The sequence below is a fragment of the Cupressus sempervirens genome, chromosome 7, assembly GCF_028749045.1.
Source record: "Cupressus sempervirens isolate cs-2001-9-10 chromosome 7, ASM2874904v1, whole genome shotgun sequence".
In the NCBI taxonomy this organism is placed as follows: Eukaryota; Viridiplantae; Streptophyta; class Pinopsida; order Cupressales; family Cupressaceae; genus Cupressus; species Cupressus sempervirens.
The window spans coordinates 236,055,067-236,072,944 of NC_143124.1; positions in this window are offsets into that span (position 1 = coordinate 236,055,067).

Below are 17,878 nucleotides of genomic sequence, written 5' to 3' on the forward strand. Positions count from 1 at the left end.
AATGCCCTTCTTATATCTATGCCCATGTGACATAGATAGCAGGCCATTGAATAAAATGGCCATATAGTATAAATATTCCTTTTTAGCCTAGTTCTCAACAATTGCAAAATTAAGAGTGCAATAAAGGAATATATATCCTTCCCATGACAATTCATGTCAAATGGGATCAATTAAATTGCATGTTAAGCTTTGAGTTGACTATAAAATAATACAACACTCAAATCTAAAAGAAGAATCTCAGTATTGGACCAGCCTACATGAAAACCCCACAAATCCACTACCAGTATTCCTTGAACAATACAATTATACAGACATGATTCCATGAAAGTTGTGAAACTTAATCGAATAGTATCATAAGTGTACAGCCAAAAGCCACAACTAAGCCAAGTAGGTAAATATTTTTTTCTAAGGCCTTATTTTTTTCTATAGTAATCATATCAGCATATAGCGTATAGGCTACTGAAAGTAGGAATCAATTATGATTGTAAGAAGATTGAATGATAATTATATCCCAACATATTTTGGAAGCAAGCTAGATCATGATAAGAGTAAATATTTTCTCAAACAAAGATCTACTTATAGGTTTGTCCAGTCCAAGACAAGCATCTATGAATTAACTAGAGGCATAGTAGAAATGTAGTTATATATTCTTGTTACATAATTAAGACTATTGATACATATGTTATTTTCAAGGTCTTATGGCAGCTGATAGCTCTTTAAAGCACTACTTGAATTAGACTAAACTAAAAAAATGTTACTTTACCTTGAGATAGTTATATCAGTACTTTGGCATGTGATATCAATAAGTCCATCATCATAATCACTAAGGCTGCAACAATCTATCCATTTATGCCATGAATTTGGCTTTAGTTGAATTCCATCAACATCAGGTCCTCAGCCACCTTCAAATTCTAAATTTTTTATAATGATATGTTCACACTCTTTTAACTATAAGCCCTTGCCCACCAGCTTTATTCGATGGCCATGTCCATCAATTGTCTTCTATGAGGAAACTCTCAAATAAGACAAAAGATTAATCATTCCTGACACTTCAAAAACAATCCACAAAGGTTCCTTCTATTTATAGCCTTCATGAAGGGTTCTACGGCCACTATCTATCCAACGAACAAGCATTTTATCAAACATATATTATAGCCTAAATATTAATATCTGTATCCAATAAAATTTTGATATTGTAATGTTCAAAAGACTTCACTTACAATCACTGGGTGCATGTAAAATTATGTTGGTTGACTAAAATTGGTGAGAACATTTTGAGGCTATATTTACACTTTCCCCAAAGCAATCTTTGCTAATCTATGAATTTATCATTTACAAATTAATGAATCCTAAAATAGAAATTCACAATATTTTGTTTTTCTAGCACATTGGACCATCAAACTATTGGACTTTCAACAAATGAAAAAATCTTTCATGTATAGATGCTAAAATATTCATGTTTTATCTATTTAATAATGAGTGAAATAAGATGAATAGAAATACATGGAGATGTTGGAACCTAAGAATTGCCAATTTAGAAAATTTAAGACATGTGAACTGCCTCACAATAGGTGTTCCATAGTCATGCGCTAGGCCTGGCTTAGGAATAATCTATTCAAGCTAAGGACTACTTTTCCCCTACCATGAGGTGCATTTAGATTGTCAACCTAGAGACGTATACTTGAAATGGTTGGCACAGTATGTGCACTAGGTACCTTGATGAGTCATTATGCTTGTGCTGTAGGAAAGTAAAAATGAAAAGGAAGGAAACTACACTACTGCTATGGAAAGGAAACTACTAAATCTATGAATGTTGAAAACATAATGACAAGATAACAGAGATTCCATCTTGACTCATCCATTAGACTGTTCTCGCAGATGCTGCAGGAACGTTCATGAAGTGTGATGTTATAGGAAGGAATTAACTAGCTATGTCTTACTTAAAATATTGCTAATGCTTAGTAAAATGAATCTATTCACTCCTATTTTAATCCACCTTCCAAGTGGGCCCCCTTGGTTGGCTTCTCTAATCTACCAATGCAGGATAGAAACTAAAGAGAACTAATTCATTTCATTAATCAGTCATTAAATAATTTAGAATTGTAAAACACAACTACAACAAAATGTGAATCAGTGTTCTCTTTTACTCGATAAAATTTATCGAAAACCAAAAACTAAAAACTAAAAACTTCACACATAGGAGTCGATCCCGACATATATAGGTAATCTACTCTTTATTACATAACAGAAAAGTAACTATCCTAAGTTAAGTCCGTAGCAGAGAATATAGGAGAACAACTGAAAGCAGAAAGGAAGGATAACGAAATTGAGGAGGGAGCAATGAAGTCAAGGCATCTGCTTGTTACAATGTAAATGCAGAGAAGGTAATGGCTTGTAAAAACTCCTCCTTATTTACTGCCATGTTTCCTAGGGTGGTTATAACTTCCTTTTCATGGTTGTTCCTTGATGCTCATTTCTCCTTGAATGTTGTCGGCAACCAACTTCTAGATTCTTCAGCTCATCCTTTAATCATTATCATCAGGTTAGTTATGATATAAGACAAATTTGCAAATAAACATCCATCAAACTAAATTCAAGAATAGGAACGTACATTTGGATATTTATATGAAATACTACATATTAGATATAATTTAGGCAAAAGATGACATAGTTTTTCTACCCCATAAATCATCGAAGGTTTATCAAACATAGGCTTATAAGTGTTAAAACAAGGATAAACGGAGTATCATAAAGTATCTTAAACATAAAAAAATAAAGGCATTTTTTAGACTCATCATCTTCCCCATGCTAAACTAATGCTTGTTCTCAAGCATTACACATCTTTGTCAAAGATCTGAGCTCCCCAACTTTTGTCTTTCCCTTTCTACTACTCTTGAAGGTGTAATAGAATCCTCTGGTACTTTTCCATACTTTTTGCCTATGGTCTTCTTGCAACTTATCAAGTTTGTCAACATCAATATCATATAGGGGCCATAAAAGTATTGGAGGCTACATGGTTAAAGGACACCATAGCTCTGGCATTAGTTGCTTTCCCAGTTCTAAATATTTTGGAACTCTATATAGTGCTATTTTCAAATTAATAGAACTATGCAGCTCTGATTTCTTGAGAGAATCAGGTAACCATGCCCATCTATCTCTTACTCCAATCATAGCTCTCTGGAATGCAAAGTAAGGCAAGTTTTCATATTCGGCATATACTTTGGCTCTAGTAGCAAATACCTTCTTTCTAATGTTTGGATTACTCTTCCCATAGGTTAATGTAAACTAGTCTTGAAGCATTTCTTCTGGTTGTTTACTTTCTTCCCTCAAGGGTAAAGGTTTTGTCCTCTCCTCATCTCTGTAATTAACCAGTTGTCTATCATAATTTTCCTCATTAGACATCCATGACATTAAAGCTTTCAAATGCACATCTCCTATATAGAGAAAAGGATTCCACTCACTTTCTATAGGAGTGACAAAATTATGAATATACAACTCACACAATAGATTTTTCTGCCATGGTGGTAAGGTTTGATACAACCCATAAAAGTCTTGTGCAGTTTTGAATTCTACATTTACATTTTTGAGGGTTAACATCAACTGAAACAAAAGATATTATTCTTCCAAACAAAAAGCATATACTTGAGGAGGTGGTCTGCAAGCAAGAGCTTGATCAACTAATTTAAGTGCATGTTCCATGCACTATTTCTGTCTTTCTAGTTGTTCTTTCAATTCTTCAATCTCCTCATTTTGTGATGTTATGATCTTGCTCATTCTTTTCTTCTTCTCTTTCCATAGTGCTTCAGCAAATAAATGCTGTCCATATAATTGGAAAAGAAGTTTTTGCAAGGTGACGGCACTTTTATCCTCTTCATAATCCTTTTTCTTTTTCTGTTACCACCATAGATGTTCCGCCAAACTATTGATCCATGTTGACTTATAGGGGACTAAGGCAGTATTTGAATCATGACATTCAGGAACTACTTCATTCTCATGGCTTGAAACACTTGGTAAATCCATTAAGGTTTTGTTAATTTCTTGCTCACATGCTACAGGAGGATTACCAGAAGCTTCTATCATCTCAGTGTGAAGGGGAGAATGGTCAGAAATTATCTGCATAGGAGACTTTGGAGCAGGTGCTTTAGACAATATAGGATTTTAAAAAATTTTCCCTCTCATTCTAGGGCTTCTCTGCAAAGGAGTCTCTTCTTGTACTATTGTCTTTTGCCTACTTTTCTATTTTGGTATCACTGCTGCAGGATTAGTTGCTGTAGGAACCTTCTTCTTTTTTCTTCTGTTGATTAATTGCAAGACTAAGTTTTTGTTGAGTAGCGGTTTCTTCTGGTGACTTTTGTTTCCTTTTAGCTTGACTAGTAGTGGGTTTAGGGATGTCCTATTTAGGTGGAGGCACATTCTCGTAAGTGGAAGCAAATTCTGATTCAATCCCTTGTGCATTTTCTGTTTTAGCTCTCTCAATATTTTGTTCTGCAGGCTCACTACTGGGAACTATGTTTTCCTCACCCTGCCATTCACTAGGGTCAACTTGGGGTTGTAGGGTTTAAAATTTCACAAAGTCATCCCATGTCAAAGGGGATACATCCCTAAGAGACCTTTCTATTAACAACTTAATCAAGGCATGGTGAGTGACAGAATTATCTTTCCCTTTTTGAGTCTCTTCCACACTAATACAGAGCATATTATACATAAAATTTGGAAGATTCACGGCAATATTATGCCTTATACAACTAAGCAACTTAAAATGGTGTGCATGTAAGTGAGAAAATCTGCCTTCACAAGTAAAGTAATTGATGACATGCATTGTTAGGTCAGGGTATGGAGGCGGCAAAGACAATCTCTTGCAGCCCTGCTTTGTAACATCCAATGGAGGGTCATGTGGGTTAGTGAACTAGGCCCTTGCTGAACTAGCGTCATGTGGGCTTAGATAATACTCTCCAACAGGAGGTAACCCTGTTACTTCTGTAATTCATTTTTCTATTGTAATTACTATCAAACCCCACACAGAAGCTTCACCTTCATCAAATTTCTTGGTGAATTCTACAACTGCATCTTCATCATATGTTGTTAAATTCAAACAATAACCTAACCACCTGCATGCATTGAATGTTCTTACTACTTCTACATCAGAGAGCAACAAAATGTGCTCAACCAGCTCTTTTCTCTATAAACCTCATCCCATTTCTTGATACTTTTGCTACTCCATTTCCCTCTCCCTTCCTGAATGCAAACTTAAAAACTCTGTGTTATTTCTCAGACGCTTCACTGCTTCTTTTTGGGAACATTAATTGCCATAACCAATTGTTATGTGCCATAATTAAACTTTAGGTAAAAGTAAATCATGAATTTGCATGGAAATCGTCCGAAAATATGGTTCAAATGCCAAAATTTAAAAAAATAGGTCACATCATGGCTTAGCACAAAAAATTTGGCACGAACAGGGAAAAATTTATTCAAAAAGTGGGAGTACAACACTTGACATGGCATACTTATGGCAAAAAGTTCTCATTAATAAAGGGTAATGCCAAGATTTTTGAAAATCATCATAGGTAATCAAGCATGTCATTGGATAGTATGACACTCCCCTACCTCCTACTAATTTTATGACAAGTGTCCTCACGTGTCAGACTAGTATGGGTTAGGGACTAGAATATGCCATAATTATAGAGACTATGCAGTATTATATATAATTAACAAAATCTACAAACTTATAAATGAATAATAGTTTGAAAAAATTTATACCTGCCAAGCGGATTGTCACATGCTCCAAAAAAAAGCTGGCAGAAATAATGTAAATGGCAGCATCCATCAGCATGTGCAAATTTGATTGAAAACACAAAAACGTAAGTATGTAGAAAGTGAGTGGATGGAAGATTATGAAATGGAGTGAGGTGGGTGGATGGAAGATTAAGATATGAATGGAAAGAAATATTATGAAAAGAAAATGAACTTTATGTGAACATAAAGTTATTATTATGGACATGTAAATTAGAATTAATGTTGAAGAGGAGCAGGCAGAAGGTTTTCACCTTCAGCTGTAGGAAGAGATACTTGAGTTGTTGTTGGATCCAGTTGTTTGAACTGTTGCATGAACTCGGCTTTTGTTTGAGGCTGTTTGTAAAGTTTAAGTTGATGATCGTTGATCAAAATTTTGAAAGGCATATCATCAATTTTGGTTAGTTGAACTATTCCATTGTCAAATACATGGATGATTTGATATGGTCCTAACCATCGCATCTGCAGCTTCCCTAGCATATCCTTAAAGTGAGAATCATACAATAATGCCCAATCACTAGCTTTGAAGTGTTTGTTGAGGATATGAGTATCATGCAAATGTTTTCTCTATTTTTGTACCAGTTCAGTGTGTTCTAAAGTGGTCTTGTGCATTTCATCCAAAGAATTAAGATGTAGGAGACATTCTATTTGTGCTGCAGGAAGATCAATATCTAAGGTCAAGGTTGTTCTTAAAGTCTTGTGTTCAAATTCAATTGGAAGAATTGCCACTTTACCATACAAAATATCAAATGGTGTGAATCTGATAGTGGTTTTCCAAGTTATTCTATAAGCCCAAACAACTTCTTGTAACTAGCTGGTCCAATCCCGATGATGCAAATGGACTGTTTTAGTTAGAATATTTTCCAACTCACGGTTGGTAACTTCTGCTTGTCCATTGGCTTGTGGATGATAAGGACTAGATCTGTGATGCCTAATGTTATACTGTTTCATTAATTCTGAAATCAGGTTGGAAGTAAACTATGTGCCTTGATCAGTAACCAATTCTGTAGGAACTCCATAACATGTAAAAATCTCTTCATACAGGAATTTGACAAATTTTTCATCATGAGCATGTTTCATAGTCTTAATATCAACCCATTTGGTTAGGTAGTCAGTACAAACTAGAATATAAGACTTCCCATTAGATGGAAGATCAATAGGATCGATGAAGTCCATTCCCCATTTGTCAAATGGTGTTAACACCACTTGAGGATTTAGAGGCATTTCATCTAGTTTGGTTGGGTGACCCATTCTTTGGCATTGGTCACACTTCCTTGTATAATTGATTGCATATTTATGAAGGGTAGGCCAATAGTAACTAGTGGCTAAGATTTTGAAAGCTATTCTTTTGGCTACAAAATGTCCTCCACAAGGCCCATTATGACATGCATGCAAAATATCATATGTCTCATCTTCTCTTACACATCTGTGTATAACTTGATCAGGTTTAGTATAGAATAGAAAATTGTCTATCCATGAGAAATGGAAGCTTTTTTGTATGAGCATCTTTCTCTCCTTATAAGAAAAATGCACTGGTGTCTTATTAGTTGCAATGTAGTTAGCAATATCTGCATACCATGGAACTTTAACAGCAATATGAAACAAATGTTCATCTGGAAATGCATCATCTACCAGAGTAGTGTCAGTATCATGATAATTGATTCTTGACAAATAATCAGCTACGAAATTTGTTTCTCTAGGCTTATCTACTATGGTTATGTCAAATTCTTGTAACAATAGTAACCATCTTGCTAACCTACCAGTTATAGTAGGTTTGTTTATGAGATATTTGATTGTTGCATGATCAGTATGAACATAGATAGGATAACCTATGACGTAATGCCAAAATTTATTTAGAGCATAGAATACTGCTAACAATTCTTTTTCAGTCACTATGTAATTCAGTTCTGGACCATGAAGACTCTTACTGATATAATAAATGGCATTCTCAAGATTTGAGTGTTTCTGTGCTAAAACTGCACCTATGGCATAATCAGAAGCATCTATATATATGTGAAAAGGTAGGTTCCAATTAGGGCCTTGTAAAATTGGGGCTATGGTCAAAAGTTGCTTAATCTATAGGAAAGCTTTATCACACTCAGGTGTCCAATTGAATTCAGCTTCTTTTGTGAGAAACTTGTACAAGGGACTGGCGATTTTACTGAAGTCTTTTATAAAATGCCTGTAATATCTAGCATGTCCTAGAAAAGATCTGATATCTTTTAATTTAGTGGGTATGGGTAATGTTTGAATTGCCTCAATTTTACCTGGGTCTACTTGTATACCTACAGTAGATATGAAATGATCGAGTACCACACCCTCTTGCATGAGCATGAAACACTTTCCACTATTTTGTGTCAAATTATGTTCTTGACATCTTACCAAAACTTTTTCAAGATTTATCATTGCTTCTTCAAAAGTAACTCCAAATGTTGTAAAGTCTTCCATATAGATTTCCATACAATCATGTGATATATCAACAAAAATACTAATTATAGCCCGTTGAAATGTTGCAGGAGCGTTACAAAGACCAAATGGTAAAATAGAGTATGCAAAAGTACCCCATGGACAGGTAAATGTAGTTTTGTCTTGGTCTTTAGGAGCAATATTGATTTGATTATAGCCACTGTATCCATCTAAAAAGGAGAAGTACTTCTTTCCAGCTAGTGTATCCAAAACTTGATCTATGAAGTGTAAAGGAAAATGATATTTTTTAGTAGCCTTATTCAACTCCCTATAATCTACACAAATTCTCCATTTTTCTCCTTTCTTAGGTACTATCACCAGTGGTGATACCCATTTACTATTAGATATAGGATAGATAAAGCTAGCATCAAGTAGTTTCTGCAATTTTGTTTTGACTATTTCTCTGAGGCTTGGATTTATCCTCCTCTGAGGTTGATGAAGTGGTAGACAACCTTCATTAATGTATATCCTATGGGTACATAGTATAGGGCTTAATCCTTTCATATCATCATAATCCCAAGAAAAAGTCTTCTCATGCTTCTGAAGCAATTCTTTTAATTGTTCCATCTGTATAGATGCCAATTTGGGGTTAACATGTAGTTTATGGCCTTTACTCAGTTCAATAGGAATAGTGGATTCTACCATAGTAATTTCAGAGATTGGGCCTCCTTCTAATTCATAGGGAAGTAGTGAACAAAGATTTTTAGGTTCCTTAAGTAAAGTACAACTTGTATCACACTCCTCATACATAATCAATTCTAATATAGAGCTTTCAGACACATCTTTTCCTACCACACAGGTGTTGGTAAGGATGCTCTGGATTACTGAATCTTCTTCTTGAAACTTTAGAAAAGATTGCCTATGTAACATCATAAGTTGTCCTATGGAATTTATCTCTTCTTCTTCATCTCCTAAATATGGCCAAAAAGATGTACTCAAAATCTGGTAATGGTTGTGCAGGAAGATATAGATCAAATTGCTTGGTTGCTTGGCCATTTGATATGGTCATATTCCCTAATCTGCAATTTATGTTTGCATCAGCTATGGCCAACCATGGTCTACCTAGAATGACATGATAGCCAGATAGGTTTACTTTAGGGGACAAAATCATGAAGTCTGCAAGATATTCTAGGGAATCTAAGGTCACAACAATATTTTCTATCATTCCATCAGGAATGATAGTGGAACTATCTACAAGCTACAAAATAGTTGGTGTGGGCCTTAATCCTTCTATTTGTAACTTCTTCATGGTTTCTTTAGTCATCACATTTATAGCAGCTCCCAAATCTATTAAGGCATTTTTAACAAATTGACCATTTATGCTGACACTTACTACTGGACTCCTTGGGTCAGAATATTTTGGTGAAATCACTCTTCCTAACATGATGTCAACTAAATGTCCAACAATATGAACTGTGGTAGGATCCTTCTTCTTCCTTCCAGGTTTCTTTAGACAAGCTTCCCTTATAGCTTTTCCATAAGCAAGAATGTCCTTAATAGCTTGAAACAAAGGTATTCAGACATGCATATTCTTCAACTATTTAACAATGTCAAAGGGTTATTCCTTGCTTTGTTCAGGTTCCTTTTGTATTAGTTGGTCTAGAAAAGGAGGCTCTACTACTCGTTGAACTGGTATTGGTATAGTGACATTAGTTGGGTCAATAGATTCATCAACCAAAGGTTTTGATGTTGCAGGAGAGTCTGATACTTTAGTTATAAGAGGTGGCTTTGGTGCTGGTAAGGTCGTTCCAGATCTCAAATGTATATCTGCAACATCTAGTGCATAAGCAGGGTACTGTTGGGTATCAGTACTATACATGGGCTATTGTGGTTTGCTATTTGGATTTGGCTAAGGCTGTGTAGGTAGATATGTTTGCTCTTGAGGTCCACTATTTGTAGGTGGTGGCATTAAAGAAGGTTGTTGAGCTGGAGGGGGTAATTGTGGAACACCATTATTTTGGTTAGGCCATTGTTGAAATCCCTTCCATTGGTTTAGAGATTGCCAATTCCATTTGTTTGGAGATTGCCAATTCTCTTGGGGTGGTTGCCATTGGTTCTACTGGTTCTGGGGCCATTGGTTATTCTGCTGGTTAGGCCAAGGTTGTTCGAAATTTTGAGACCATTGAGACTGTTGTGGGTTATTTTGCCCAACATTATTCCAACTGGGTTGGTTTTGTGGAGGACCTTGGGTATTGCGGTTTGGCCATTGATTACCATATGAATTTGAATTTTGGAAGGGGTCTTGAGGCATACCTTGATGTTGAGCCCATGGTCGGCATTGAGCAACAAAGAATGCTTGCTCATCATACCCATCTATATTTACATATTCAGTTGGAAGATGTTGGTTCTCCATGCTTGCAACCAATTTATAGTGGCAATCCTTCTTTTGCTTTTGGAAAGGAGGATAGTACTCAACTAGTTGTAACTTAGCCTCTGCTTGCTTCTTCTTTGTAGTCATTGTATCCAACTGTGTAGCGACATCATTACTAATGTCTTGTTTGAAATCTGACAACAAATTGGATATTTCAAGTTTTGAAATGCCTTGACTAATTCCTTTTGTAACCGTAGAATGGGGTCCTCAACCCTTCTTCATGGTTGACCTTGAGTAGTTCTAACATATCTTTTTGAGGTCATACCATTGAGCTTGATATACATCTCCACCAGCCATTAGGTCCAATGCTTCCAAACAATCTTCATTCACTCCTCTTAGAAAGACTAGTTTTTGGGAATCTTCAGACAATGTGTGTTGAGGATTCTTTTGTAGTGTATATAAAAATTGAGAAACATAGTCTTCTAATGTCTCTTCCTCCTTCTGTGATATCCTAAAAATATCATCTCCTCTTGTGCTAGATGCTTTGCAATATTCTTTATATTTTTCCAAAAACAAGGCTTGCATTTCATCCCAATTTACACCTACATTGGCTCCTAAGCCCATGAACCATCCTAAAGCTGATTCTTTCAATGTGGTTGGAAATAATTTAAGCTTATGGGCATCAATGTTGTAGTGAAAACTATGACAAAGGATGTCAAACTCAAACAAGAAGGTATCAGGGTCTTTAGTTGCAAGGCCATAGAGCTTCGGAAGAGCAGTGGGAGGTATATTCTTGAGATTAGCATTGGTTAGGAGACATGGAAGTGGAAATGGAAAAGTGGGTTGTTCCATGACTGGTGGGACTAGATTATGAGGTTGCTGCTAAAAAGGAATGTTAGGCACTAGGTGATTAACAATTGGTGGATTCAAGACAGTATTATCAAGAAAATTGGTCAATATTTCAGTGAAAGGTTGGAGACAAGATATATCTAGGGATTCAGCTCTTGATGATGATACTATGGGGAAAATAGGACTTGCGTCTTCAAAGGGAAACTCAACTTCTTCTTTAATTTATTCATTCAAATTAATAGATCCCTGTGGAAGAAATCTGCCATTTCATCTCATCATCTTCCTCTTCGATGCATGAAACTAAAATTTTCACACTAGTAAAAAGAACTTAATCTAAAAACTATGACTCAAAAATTCTCCTAGCTTGACACCATCCCCGGCAACGGCACCAAAAATGAACTGCCTTACAATAGGTGTTCCATAGTCATGCACTAGGCCTAGCTTAGGAATAATCTATTCAAACTAAGGACTACTTTTCCCCTACCATGAGGTGCATTTAGATTGTCAACCTAGGGACATATACTTGAAATGGTCGGCATAGTATGTGCACTAGGTACCTTGATGAGTCATTATGCTTGTGCTACAAGAAAGTAAACATGCAAAGAAAGGAAACTACACTACTGTTGTGGAAAAGAAACTATTGAATCTATGAATGTTGAAAACACAATGACAAGATAACAGAGATTCCATCTTGCTTCATCCATTAGACTGTTCTCGCAGATGTTGCATGAATGTTCATGAAGTGTGATGCTACAGGAAGGAATTAACTAGCTACGTCTTACTTAAAATAATGCTAATGCTAAGTAAAATGAATCTATTCTATCCTAATCTAATCCACCTTCCAAGTGGGCCCCCTTGGTTGGCTTCTTTAATCTACCAATGCAGGATAGAAACTAAAGAGAACTAATTCATTTCATTAATTAGTCATTACATAATTCAGAATTGTAAAACACAACTGCAACAAACTGTGAATCAGTGTTCTCTCTTAATCGATAAAATTTATCAAAAACCAAAAACTAAAAACTAAAAAATTCACAAATAGGAGTCGATCCTGACATATATAGGGAATCTACTCTTTATTACATAACAGAAAAGTAACTATCCTAAGTTAAGTTCGTAGGAGAGAATATAGGAGAACACCTGAAAGTCGAGAGGGATGATAATAGAATTGAGGAGGGAGCAATGAAGTCGCAGCATCTGCTTGTTACAACGTAAATGAAGAGAAGGTAATGGCTCATAAAAACTCCTCCTCATTCGCTACCATGTTTCCTGGAGTGGTTATAACTTCCTTTTCGTGGTTGTTCCTTGATGCTCATTTCTCCTTGAATGTTGTCAACAACCAACTTCTAGATTCTTTCGCTCATCCTTTAATCCTTATCATCAGGTTAGTTATGATATAAGAAATATTTGCAAATAAACATCCATCAAACTAAATTCAAGCATAAGAACGCACATTTGGATATTTAAATGAAATACTGCATATCAGATATAATTTAGGCAAAAGATAACATAGTTTTTCTACCCCATAAATCATCAAAGGTTTATCAAACATAGGCTTATAAGTGTTAAAACAAGGATAAACAGAGTATCATAAAGTATCTTAAACATAACAAAATAAAAGAATTTTTTAGACTCATCAACATGCATTACTTATACTAGTTTATGTTGAAACATCTAAGCCCAAGAGGGTTCCCTAAATTTTGAAAATATTTTTTTCATGTTGTTGCACAAAAGCACACATAACACTAAGAAGTTCTATATGGTCAAAATTCAACTCCTAAATTTCCTTGATGTTGCACAAAACATCAAGTTTGCATGGCTTCAAAAACTTCACCAGAGGTTATACCACCATCTTCAACCGATTATGTTTGGCTTTGACTTGAGCCCTTTAGCAACATAAGGATCAACAACTTGCATTGAGAGTTGTGAAACCTTGTGGAAGGAGACTACTTTAAGTTGAGAAAATATACAATTAAGCTTTGAATACATTGCCACATAATATGGATATCCAAAGCCCTTTAATATGGTATCTACCATCAATTTACATATTACTAAAGTCTTTCAGATCCTATGAAATATAAAGCTCCGTGCAAACTTGGAAATAAGAACAAGTTAATTAAAATTTATCCACTTCAACCTACACCACATAACCAAAAGAGGTGGCATTGTAGATAGGAATGGCCTAAATACTAGTGGCTGGTGTAAAAACTTAAGTCAAAATTGGCACTTCATGCTTACAGATCATAGAGCAGAAAATCCTTTGTCCAAGCAATAAAAAATTTGTGGACATAATAAGGGCCATAACTAAGAACATCTATGATTGACTATTATAAAGTGATTAAGCTAAAGCTTTTGTTAAGTTCTAAAAAACACATTTCAACTTAAATCCCATGAGAGGACCACACAATATAAATCCAAATATTGAACATTTCCAAGTGATGTTCTCCTAAAAAAGAACCCAATGAACATAAGCTATATCAATAATTTATAGGTGAGGCCAACAAATGCAACTTTCAAACATCAATATATATTTATATTCACATTAAATACAGATAATCAAGCTTTACAATGCTTTCAAAATCAAGAACAACTACATGCTCCCCATATTAAATGGTCTAGTTATTTGTGGACTTTCACATTTATAATCAAATACAAGGTAGGGAAGATGAATGTGGTTACCAGTGCTCTGGTTCTAAAAGGATTTCATGTACAGTTATGACTAATGAGTTGGTAGGTTTGAAGCATCTCAAGGATGTATTACACTAAAATCTAGCCCTTTGAGCCACTAATAATCCTTGTAAAGAATCAAATATAGGTATTATGAGTTCCCATTTGGGCTTCATGATGCATGATCAATTTTATTCCAGAGAAAATAAATTGTGCTATCCTCAAGCTACCATGAGGAAGACCATACTATGTGGAGCACATGCTAGTTAGCTATCAGAATAATATGGGAGAAATAAAATCCTACAATAACTACAAGAGTGTAAATATTTGTCTTCTAAGACATGAGATATTGTGATCTAAGTGAGAAAATTTTACATTTGAAAACTTGTCAATCTTAGGCAACTAAAACTAGGAAAAATATTGATACTTAGTATCTTGGAAAATTTAAAAACATAAGCAATGTATTAGCGTGGATTTTATATTGAGTCGTACACAGAGGTTTGGATGGTATATTTTGGTCATTGCTATGGATCAATATTCCAAGATTGTTCACACTATAGCTTGTGAATACCAAAAAGATGCATCTTATAAGGAAAAATGGAATTTTGAGTCATGCTTGGTATAATTTATGGAAGAAGCCATGAGCATGACCACAATGCAGTTGTGGATGTTATTCTCAAGCTTAAGAGCAACGAAAAATGATTCATTAAATGCTAGAAAACTGATTCAGTAGATCTTATCACCCACCCAAAAAAGAACTCATAGAAAGTGAGAAATAATTGGATCTTGAATTTTCTTACCTATAGACTTTGTCACATCATAAGCCTCTACAATAAGCTACATGTCACCATACTCAATCTCATTGTGCACCATCTTGATGAAATTGACAAAATTTTTGGAATGTGTACAAACATTCGAGGTTTGAAAAATTTGTTAGCTGAACATTATGCATAGTTGGTTGTTCCCTCCACATCAAAGCATATTTCCCATTTGGAAAATAATTGATGCAATTTCTATTATATCTAACAAAGATAAAAACCATTGAATACTTCAATAACATCACTCTAGATTTCTATTCTAATAAAAATCAGCTCATTCTAAAATTTTAATAAAAGAATGTCTACCTTGCTTAAAGAGAAACTAGATAAAGAAAGCATGGAAGAGGGTATACTTACATAGCTCCTATGTACCTCATAGTCAATACCCTGATAGACTAAATTATAAGCTTCTTGTGACTTTTGAGTTCTGACTCTCACTTTAACTTGGAAAAGTAAGTTCTTGATCTTTTTGTGCGATTGGAGTTGGGGGCATTGGAGATGGCATTTTCATAAATTTTCACTAGTGTTTCAGATTAAGGATTCCCTTTTATAATCCTTCTAATAAACTGTACCTCTGGCATCAACAATGATGTCAAAAGAAGAAGGTCAAGGCAACCCATGGTTCTAATTTTCTAAAAAACTAGACACCTGGGCCTCATAGTCTTTTCTAAATTGATTTTCAACAAGCTAGCGTGTTGCACTACATAATCTACAAGGAGCTCCATCTTATTAACTAGTAAGTTCATTTTTTCACTAACATGTTCCTTTGACAGTGAAATGACCTGAGGGGCAGCTTCAAGTAGTTAGCATGTTTCTTGAGTCAATAGCTCGTAGAGTTTGAAATTCTCTATCTTTGCCTGTAACATTTCCATGCTACTAATAGTCACTAAATTTACTATATATTTGAACATTTTCTCTCTCTAATAAGAAAAAATCTTGTGAATAAGATTGATGTGTGCAAGCCTCAGAGAAGTTTTTTTGAGAACATTCAAATTTATTTTTAAGAAGCTTATGAGCTTTGGCCCACAAAATCTGCATCCTTCCCAAAAAGCAAGGGAGGACCTCAGGGTCTTCTCCAAGTTATAACCAAGAAGTTGTGGATCTCTTAATAGGGCTTTGACGAGCATGTCCTCAGATTGAAATACATTCTTCAAAAATTTCATCTTGGGAAGTTGGGTCTTGAGGCTATGTGTTAATATGCTTGGGTATATGCTCAAAAGTTTGGCCAAATTTCAATCCATGAAACCAAAATCTTCAAATAGTTTGCTCTTAGGTTCCAATGCTTTATCTGTAAATACCATAAGTTGGGGTTGATACCTCATTATATAGGAAATTTTGACTTCAGTGTAGTCATGCTATTTCAATAGATGAAGAAACCTATCAACATTGTTGAGGGTCTGAAGCTTCTTCAAATGAGGTGCCGACCTGAATTAGTAGATGAAGTGGATTTTAATCATTTCAATGAATTAGGGTGCGTGCAAAATAGAACTTTTTTTATTTTAACATAACAAGCTCATGTTGGTCAATATTTTGACCAACACGAGCATGGATTTTAAAAAGAGGACATTTTTTCTTGCCCATTCCAATGAATTTGACCTCATTTTAATAGATGGTGAAAAAAATTGGTCTAAAAATGGGGTCAAATGTACTAGTGACTAGGTGACCTGAGCCCAACACAACCAAACTCCAATCTAAAAAATATTGTCACAGACAAATTAACCAAAGGAATTAGTGACATGATGATAGACATGTTATCAAAGAGCTAGAATTCTTAAAGAAGAAATATATTTTGGAACAAAATGCTAGTCAAACATCAATAAAATGTCCATTTTTCTCTATTTCATACCTCCACAACATGAATAAAATATTTTTTTTGATGGAATGCACCTATCCATTTAGTATGGTTTGGAGTTCTATTGAAGATGGGACATCAAAGGTTATGAAACAAAATTTCTAAATTCTAGTAATGAATTCAATAACCAGGTTGTAGTTGCATTTTATAATGAGATTCACCCATAGCAGAATTCTAAAGTTTACAATGCAATTACTGATAATAAATATGTTTTTCAGTCCAAAATATAGAATAGAATTTATTTCCACCAACATGTGCAACATAATTTTATTATAATTCTTACTTGATTTCAAAATTGATTTAAAATAGGATGTATGAAATACCAAGAATCCATCTTCATGTGTTGTGCATTAAAGAAGAAGATTGTAGCAGGTGTCAAAGTAATGTCAAAATACTTGATATAAACTTGGATTTCCTCAGCATCCACATCCAGTAAAGCTATTGATGCAAACTTTGACACTTCACATGCACATTTTGCAAGCTATAAACATGGTGAGCTTGTATCAAAAATAATAAAATTAATGTCAACAAGTCCATAATCCATCAAAAGCTCCTTATAATTAAAAATAGGGTAGGCATTAGAGAGGAAACATTACAATTTCATCAAGTTGCATGCAGACAATATCTGTGGCCCTTCCAAAATGAAGAACTCGAACTTTGTCCAATGTATCCCTAATGTGCTTGTCAACTTTTTGTTTCCTCATGAGATTTTGTAGTAAGTAGCTCATCTCTTTAGAAAAAGGAATTCAACTTCACCCTTTTTCTACAAACAAACATTGGCTATTAGCACAATGTAAGCAATAAGGGAAACCTCAAGCTTCTATATAACATGCAAAGTAGAGAATGGATTTAATAATAAACATCTATCCTAGAGAGATTTAGAATAAGGTCATAGGAGGAATGTAAAGTACCTCATTATGCCAGATCAAGCCCAACATTTAGTAGCATAACTTTTGAAAGATATAGATGTCACATTTTTGGGAATCAACTACACGTTTATTGAATGAAATCAATATATATGATGCATCTTTTCACATAGAATGATTCACAAGAGACCATCTCTTGTGAGGTTGAATGTTCACTTGTCATTGACTGCATCAGGATATGACCATATCAGTGGTGTAG